The following is a 9786-nucleotide window of genomic DNA, read 5'->3' on the forward strand; positions in this document are numbered from 1 at the left end:
GTGCTCGTGCGGTGCGGTCGCTTCTTTCGCCTCAGCGGTGCCGCGCACAGCTCCTGGCTCCCTCCTCTCTTTCTTCTCCTTCCCTTTCCGCTTTTTCCTCTCCTGCTCCGAGTGCAGCGTGGCTACAGCCTCTCCCTTCTCCCAAGCAGCCCCCGGCCGTGCCGATGCGGTGGGTCCGCCCATCGGCGCTGAGGGGAGAGAGGAGCGCGGACACCGTGGCCGCCATTTTGTGGCGTGAGGGAGCGCGGTGGGAGCTGCGCGGCGAGGACGAGGACGAGGATGTGAAGCTTTCGATGTCTGTCACTGCCCCTGTGACATGGCCGTGGAACCTGGCCAAGATGTCAGCGTGCATCATTCCTCAGGTAGAATGTGACAAGTCCCTGTAAAACAGGTCCTACACTCTCAAATGTCGTTCTATTTCTTGGTGGCGTTAACTTCCTAAAGTTGCAACAGGGGATCTTCTGGTACCTGAACTGAAAAAGCTGTTTTCAATGTGTGTGATGGTTTTAGCCAGTATGAGCAAACAGCTGGATTAATAAATCAAAATTGCTCTCTCCTCCCCATTTCAGCTATTAGATGCTTCTACAAGGATGTAATTGTAGAGATTTGGAATTTTCCTTGGACAAGGAGTGATGGTGACAGGACTGCACTTTGATATTCCATTTATAGTACCTTGGGCCATTAACAATAAAAATGTGCATGAGCTTGTAATAAAAAGGTCTTTGTTCATCAAAACGAACATTGAAAGAAGATAAGAATTTAAACTGAATAGAGAATTTCAGACTGTGAGAAGAGAAAGAGGAGAAAAAAGGGGGGGGGCTTGATAAACAACAAGTATTCTGCTTAAGAACTGTGCAAATGCAGCTAGCACAGAAGACTGTGTAACTAACTATATACAAGCTAACTTTTAGGCCAAGGACAGCCAGCAAAGAAGATAAGGAGCCTTCATCCCTATGACCACCAAGGGCAGAGAGAAAAAAAAAAAAAAAAGGGAAAAGGAAAAGGACCCCCTAGCAACCAATTGCACCGGCGCAGAGTACATCGAGAGAAAATACGTCAACCGAAAAAAAAAGGGGGGACTATAAAAACAAAAAGGTCAAAGGGGGAAGGTGCGCCGTGGCAGAGTGGAGACTCCCCGGCCGCCCAGCGCTGTTTTTTTTTTTGCTTAATACCGCTTGCTTAATAAATTCTTGTTAATTGATTTATCTATAATTAGCCTCCCCAATTGAATTTGTCCATAACAAGCTGGTCGAGGTCATTGAGGGGGCCCAGAGGAGCCAGGTACCATTCAGAACTGCCCCAAATGGGCTTGTGGATGCCCATTGTGGATCACCTTGAGTTAAGCCATCCCTGCCTGCGGGTACCATCCCAGTACCTTTAATCCCTGTTCTGTGCATGGTCCACTGCAATACAATACACCTGACCAAGATGAAACTTGGCTAAATAATCAAATTAAGCAGAAAAAAAAAAAAGTTTATTGCATTTTTCCCTGCTTTTCTTTACCTGTATGCTTTGCATTGATGATGTTGTGTTGGCTGATATAAATAAAATTAAAATAACTACTCTCTCATCTGAAATAGAACCTTCAGGGATGAGGTTAACCTATTAAACTGTGATGGTTTAATCTAGATGGTTTAATTAGAAAATATTAGATTGACATTTATGTCCTGTGGCCCTTGTGTTTTTCATCTGATGCTGTACCCGAGAGCCTGTTTAGCATCCAAGGAACTATTTCCAAAGTAAACAATTTTACAGAGTTTCCAAAAGCGAGGTGTTTATCTAAGCATTCTGCAGATAGGGAAAGGCAGGCAGAAAGGCATTAAATGACTTGACAAGGTCATCCAGAGACATCAGTAATGAAACAGGGAATACAGCCTGGGCTTCCCAGCTGCCAGTTGCCTTCTCTAATCACTGCTTCCCCACGAGGCTTTCTCAAATTGTGCTTGTCAAACGTTCAGAATTTGCCAGTAGACTTGGGACTTTCTTGGAATCTATAGAAGCTGAACATTTTTGTCAGAGAAAAATATTATGAGTACATGTAGGTAAAATATTCTCCCCTGTTTCAGCAGGAAACTGTTTGCAGCATTAATTTTCTGTGGAAAACAGTTTCCAGTGTCTGTTTTCCAAGAGTGATTTTTGGCTTCTGCATGAACAAAACAAAAACTTAATACTTTACTAAAGCAAACATATCAAAGTGTGGGTTTGAGAGAGGCAGATGGAAACGAAGAGCATCAGATACTTCAATCTCCCCATAGATCTTTGCTCTGCTAGTTTACTTCTAATTTTTGGACAGGAATGTGTGATTTTACATATAAATATATATATATAAATCCAAATGAGCATTGTGTTGAGACCAATACACAAGCCTTTGCAGATTCTGATTTCCTGGGGAACTGCATGATTAGCTCTGGATTCAGAGAATAGACATAGAGGGAGATGGTTAAAATGTGTTTTGATTTTTTTTTTTTTTGTGGTAAACGGCTACAGAAGCTGCCAGTTTTTAAAAATTATAGAATAAAATGTAGAAGAAAGAGACAAGTAAAAGCTGTCAGGAGACTGACAGGTTAAAATGTGTTTCATCAGAGATGAGATGGCAAATCCCATCTAGATGCCAAGGGTTTGTCACTGTTGTGTGCTTCAGGTTTGCCTTAGACTTCACAGGCTGCAGTGGTACAAGTTAATTTTCTCACTGCAAAATAAATTAATAAATAAAAAATAATATTAATTATTAAATTAATTGTTAATAAATTAGAGAAAGTGCCAAAAGTAGAGCTCTGTGCAGGGACACAGATCCCTTCTTACACCACGTGGATTTTATAATATGCTGATAATTGTTAGATGTACAGCAGTCCATTCTGGTACTGGGTGTTTTGCTGAACAATCTACATTACTGATTTTTAATAATAATAATGGTGGTGATAACGGTGACAATAAAATCACATCACTGTGACTTTACTGTCAAGTGTGAGCACAGATTTGCCGCAGGTGCTGGGGGTGGACTGGAGGAGCTCACACAGGTTGGACAGATAATGTATCAACAACATCGAGGGTGCCAGACGCATGAAGTGTATCAAAGTAAGCAACAAAAGGTTGCAATTCTTTTTAGTAATTCTGTAGTTTTCCCTGTGGTACTGACCACTTCCCATCTGCTTCTGCCCAGCTGTGTTCAAGGCATGAATAGGATTCCTCACAGTGGCATAAATCAAAGGCTAGTGAAAATGTTTTGTTCAGAATATTTGATTTATTGCTTTGATTTCTGTAATAATTAATGCTGTCTTGTGCTTTAGTTGCTTTGTTAGTAGTTGTGGTATTTCCCCAGGTTCATTGCATTAGTTAACGTTTCACACAGTTGTTTGGAATGTGGTCTGTGACCTCCCTGCCCAGGTCTCTCGGTGCTGATGAAATCACAGCATCTTGGGTTACTGCACAGCAGTTCTTTACCCTGCTCTCCCCAGAGCACCTCATCCAGTTCTGTCAACGTGATTCAGCCTGGGGCAGATGAACTCTGAGGTTTCTTACTCAGAAATTGGAAGCAAGGCCCCAGTGTGTTCTGGGTTGTGGTACCATGGCCTCTGCTGACCTGGGGAGTGTGAACACACCCACCTGTGGGAACTGCAGGTACTGATTTTTACTCATCACTTTTATGCTGTTCCACTTTTTTCCTTGACAAAATCTATCCCTTTGCAATAAGCTTTATATTTTCAGGTGAAAATCTGAGACCACATCATTGTGTTTCTGCTGTCATGTACTGAAAGTATTAGTGTAAGGTAGAAGTCTGATGGCTTGTGTTTGGCATCTGAGTCCCACAGAATCCTGGAATGGTTTGGGTTGGAAGGGTCTTTAAAGCCCATCTGGTGCCACCCCTGCCATGAGCAGGGACACCTTCCATTATCCCAGGCTGCTCCAAGCCGCAGTGTCCAACCTGGCCTTGGACACTTCCAGGGATCCAGGGGCAGCCCCAGCTGCTCTGGGCACCCTGTGCCAGGGCCTCCCCACCCTCACAGGAAAAAAATTGTTTCTACTATCCCATCTGACTCTGCCTCTGGGAGTTTAAAACCATTGCCTCTTGTCCTGGGACTACATGCCCATATAAAAAATCCCTCTGTTTTTTATAAGCCTCCTTCAGGCCCTGGAAGGGGCTCTGAGCTCTCCCTGGAGCCTTCTCTTCTCCAGGTGAGCACCCTGGAGCTCTCCCAGCCTGGCTCCAGAGCAGAGGGGCTCCAGCCCTGGGAACATCTCCATGGCTTCCTCTGGACTGGCTCCAGCAGCTTCAGTTTGTAATGTGCTGGGACCCCAACTGATTTGCAGCTACACTTCACAGACTCTTTGCAGTGGCCAAATCAAGATTAAGATTGGCTTGAGAATCCACCCTTCAAGCACCATGAGCTCCCAGCTGAGTGTCTTCAATTATCCTTTCTATTTTCAGAAGTTACTCAGTTGTTGTGTGTCTCCAAAGATTGAGCCCATAAGTTCACATCTTGTTTCTGTATCTAAGGGGTGGCATTCCTAACTTGTCAAATTTCACATTCCTCACCTTCACTAGATCATCTTTAAAATCCCTTCCAACCCAAACCATTCTGTGCTTCTATGATCTTACTCTCCAGATTACATAATTCGTGAAGGTGCTTGAGCTTTAGAGGGCAGCTGTGGAAGCTCCCAGAGCAGTGCCTGTTATGGGCACACAGACAGAGCAGCCATGTGGGTCTGTGTATCGTGGTTATCACAGCCATGGGCTGCGCTGGAGTGTTTCAAACAGAGCCAGAAGCTGGGAACAGCTCAGTGGCCAGAGATGCCACAGAAGCCTTATCTCCTGAGGTCTGCGTGGCAGGCAGGGATGAGCACCGTGCCAGGCCTTTGGTGAGCAGGTGCTGAGGACAGAAAGCAGAGTTGTCCTCTGTCCCACAGTCAGCAGGGACACACCAAAGCCAGCGCGACGCCCTGACTTCATGGGGTCTTTGACCTCCTTGTGTGATTTGAGACTGCTACATAAAGCCTTGCACTTTTGCCAGGGAAGGTCACATTTGTTCAAAACATAATTTATTTGCATTTCCTTTATTTTCTTTTAAGTTGTCTAACTTTAGCATTTGGGGCACAGATGAAGGAGCTGCTGCCTCACAGATTTTCCATTTACATAAAAACCCCACCCACAAACACCCTTCACTGTCAGTGCATCCATTTTGCTGAGTGCTTTTCATTTTCCATGACCTTGAAAACATTAGGGCATTTATTAATTAATTCAGATTTACAGCTGGGTGGAGGGGAGAATTGCAGATCAGAGATAAGCGATTTGTTGTGTGCCCCTTATTTGATGAGGATTGTAGGAGAAATAGTCCAAGCCATTGCCAGGACTTCCCATCACAATCAACTCTGTTTTTCATTTAACCACTGCATGAAGAGTGACCCTAGCAGAGGAAGAGTCTGAACTTAGAGGGACTGTTGTAATGAATTCCTGACAGTCTTGGATATGAAGAGGAGCTGGAATTAGCTCTGCTTTTAACTCTTGCACTGATTAACTCTGAACATTTCCTAAAGTAAACTTTTACATACTGCTATATAAACACAGCCGCAAAGGGAATTCTGATTTGGACAACTCTGTCAAAATTTGTTTCTTTTATAAAGAAAAATATTTTTTTTTCCCCTTCAGGTTGCATTTTACTGATTTTAGCAGTTCTTGCAGTGAGCCTGTAGAAGAAAATACATCTTTGATTCTTTCTTTAAGCCTCAGTCCCAGAGCTGATGTCAGGGAGAGTTATGTGTGCATAAAGAGGAAGAAAATGTCTTGAACTTCGGTGCTTCTCAAAGAAGGATATTCCCTCCTCACCACCCTAATTCTGAATTCTCTTTCTAGACTACTGGATTATCATGTGTTCAACCAAGGATTTAGTGGAGCAGGTGAAGAGAGGACTCTAAATATGTCTAGCTAGTGTAATACATCTGTGCCTCTTTGTGCCTGAATAGAATAAAATGAAATAGAATATTATGTTTCAGCTCCCGTTCCTAATATACAGCTTTTTAAAATGAGAAAAAAATGTGTAATGTTAGTGACATGAGATTTTGACATGCACCTGAGCAGTTGCTGTGCCTTCCACTAAAAATGTGACACTGAAACCTGCCTTGCCACATTCAGTTGTCCCTCTGACACCTGACTTGCAATCTGTGCCACATGAGAAGGAGCCTTTAGTCCCCTGAATCCCACTCTGGTTAGGAAGCAAGCAGCAGAATGCTAATGAATTTAATTTACTTGCTTAATCTCCCCTGTGTTTTGTATTAATATGAATAGCATTACAGGAGCAGGGATGTGCTTATATAACAAAATGTTCTCCTTCAGCTTAAGGTTAATGTAGTTACTCGTATCTACCACACACCAAACAGGGGCTTAATCTCCTGCAGCAGGACCAGTAACTTGTGTGGGAGTTCTGTTGTCTGCCAGGAGCCTCTGAGCCAGGGAGTGGGATCTCACCTCTGTAGCTTCCCCAAATCCTGTCATATGAGGTACTGGAGATGTTCCTGTCTCACCACAGATGACACAGTGGGGATGTGGAGGAGAACAGTATTGATCCAAAGCATGGATTTTCCTTGCTTGCTTTCATAGCCTAAAACACAAGTAAAGGCCCGATTTTTCTCTGTCACTCAAAGGCTCCTGCCTTGCTATTGGATTGCATATGGTGCAGTGTAGTGATGCTGTGCTGTAATGTACACTGCTCTATTTTTGTTAATTAAAACGAGAGAGATTGATCATTTTTCCTGTCAGCACTGGGGGTCAGGTTCCCTTCAGCCCACACTGATGGAGTCTCACTGGTGACTGCACTAAACAGCCCTGCAATGTTTGTCTGGCTCACAGACACCCAAGGAAAGGGGATGTGCCATGACATTATCCTCTCTCAGTCAGCAGCAGGCACAGGGCATCTCCCTGTTCTGGGATACTCTCTTCCTGTACATCATAAGGAATTAATCTGAGAAGTTGTAACAAATTCAAGTATGAGTATCCCATCCTCCTGCTCTCCTCCATTGTCCCTGACTTCACAGGGGACATTTGCCAAATGGGCAAGCATGATTAAACTTTGGACATGTCTTCAGGATTCAGTTTTGTAACCCATTTGCATCTCTGAGCCTGCTTTTGTACCTCTTGGACGTGAGCTGGCTTTGTTTTCCTGTTGTTTTATAGAGTGAAGAGAATACCATCATTTCATAAACACGGAATAGCTTCTCTGTACTCCTTTTTTTTGTTAATTTTGAGACAGAAGGCAGCTGCTCAGTTCAGTCTAATTTATTTTCTGCATGAAAACTGAGAGATGTCTGTTGTCATTCTGTGCAGAACCTGGGCATGATTCTGATCATCCAGCAACTTCACAGCCTAATTTTACCAGTTTCAGCTGATTTCTTCTGATCCTGTTTGATGGAAGGAAGAGTGAGAGCCTCACTCAGTCTTATTTGTTATTGTTACACAAAACCTGGATAGACAGGGATGCAAATAAATCCACTCTTAGTTGTTATTCTCAGCAAAATATCAAGTGTGATAGCTGGAATGTCATTTGTGATGGAAGAGATTTTGTTTTCCTATCTCAGCTTTCCAGAGATAGAGTATTTGCTAACGTTTAACAACAGCCTGATGTCAGTGAAAAACTCAGATGCTGTTTGACACAAGCTCTCACATTAATCAAGAAAAATATAAGTTTTGAGAGGCATTTCTGCTACCTGAACAGAAATGAGGCTTGGGGTTACAGTGGAAGGTTGGAGATCATTTTCAAGCTGCTTTTTCTCCTCACATGCTGCAAAACAACATTTTCAAAACACAGCCCCTTTCCAAAAAAAGCATTTTCGTGGCTTCACTGCATTAATCATAAAGGTAGATGTAAAAATGTCTTAATCCCAGCAGTGCTGAGGTCAAATAATTATTGGTGCTTTAAGAGGCCAATGGAGAATATTTTAACTTGAGGGTAAAGGACTGAAAAGGAATGGTTTTATATTTATTGTGCTACCATTCCCAGTGTCTCAGAGTCTGTCTCCTGTGCTGTGAAGTGTGACTCTGGGATTGATAGCAACTGCTGCAGAGAATCTGCAGATCACCTAAACTTTCTACCGTGCTGGCATTTCTTTCTTCCCCCAAGAGATGACTTTGGTGTGATCCCTGCATATCCTTCACCAGGGATTTCATGTTCCCTGTAGAAGTAAGGTATCACCCAGGCTGCTGCATTAAATTCCCTTCAAACCAGAAAGCAGTTTGCTGGAGTGCTGGAATTGCCTGTTTGTCTGGGAAACAGCCTGGAAGTTGTCTTGAGGATTTGTGCCTCTGCCATCAAAGTCCAGAGTGTCTCAAGGACACTTCAGTGCCACGAGGAAGGTGCTGAGTGAGGTGACTCTGCTTTTATCAGGATGAGTGCTGTCTTCTTCCGTAGTAGACATCTCACTAGTGGAACAAAAGCCATTATACCACAGTGGCCCAGGACTTGAGATAGTACCAGAGGCACTTGGAAAGTTTTAAAGGTATTATTGGACTGTGCACAGCAGCCTCATGTTTGCAAGTGAAGTTAAGCACTGTTCTTATTAAGAAACAATGAGCTTTGAAATCTGTCTGGGCTTTTCATTCCATTCAAAGCCATCTCTACCTCTTCTCCTCCAGTAAGTTATGCAAGGTTTCTTAAAGTTTTACAAAGTGAAGTTGGATGAATTACTCTGATAATTTCTTGTAAAAAAAAAAAAGAAAAATGTATTCCATGTTTTAAAAGGTTTTATTATTTTTAAGAAAAATGCATAAAAATACAGAGCACACACCTGACTGTACAGGAACAAACAATTCATCTACTGGTCTCTTTGCCATTGGGTGTTGTGGATGCCAAATGTTTATGTGGATTTGAAAAATAATTGGAGAAATGCAAGGGAAGAAAGCTGTGATGGACCATTACAGGTGGAGATGATAACCCTTGGAACCAGAGAGTCCTGGAGCCCAAAGGTTGCTCAAGGTTTGAGAGGATAGCAGGGAAGTGTTTTCATAGGATTTTCCTGCAAAAGGCTCCCAACAGTGGCCACTGCCCCCTCCTCAAGGTATCCAGGGAAGTGCTGGATTTTGAGAGAGCTTTCCCAGGCATACAGAGAGCAAACTTGGCTGACAAGAAAGTCTTAGTGCAGCTTTGGGGTGAATATAAATAAGAAACAGGGAGGTAAAAATAGGGCTGGAAGAATGCAGCCTGGCACACCACATGGTGTGGTGGTCTCCCTCTTTCTCAGGACTCAGGAGACTGTGAAGAGCATCAGGAATGTGCCCACTGGCTGATGTGGGAGGCTGGACTCTTAACAAATCTTAAGTCTGCACCTCTATGTCTGTTCATCTACTTCATTAACATTTTCTTACTCAAAATCACATTTTTCTAGTTGCTTCTTTGAGTGATAGAAACCATACAGAAAAATATGTTGTATTAGCCATGTATAATATGTAGGAAATCAAATCAGGCACAAAACCCAGGCACCATCTTTATTAATACTACACTTTGGGGAGGGGAGGGAAGCTATTTTATTCATGCTTTTTAAAGGAATGAATAAAATCCCTTTATTCATTCTTTGAAAATATCCAGACAACTCAAACTAAAAGAAACTCTCAGCATATGATATCCAGCAGCTGGGGAAGTGAATTTTGCACACAGCACACACATTATCCATTCCAGCAGCGTGCACACCTTTATCCTCTGTCTCCTACCTGCTTTCATAATGAGCCTTCCAGAAGCAAGAACACATGTCCTGAAACAACTTCTGAGGGTTACTTAATTGCTCAGTGACCTTTTCTAGATTTGC

This window comes from Vidua macroura, chromosome 12, assembly GCF_024509145.1.
Source record: "Vidua macroura isolate BioBank_ID:100142 chromosome 12, ASM2450914v1, whole genome shotgun sequence".
NCBI lineage: Eukaryota > Metazoa > Chordata > Aves > Passeriformes > Viduidae > Vidua > Vidua macroura.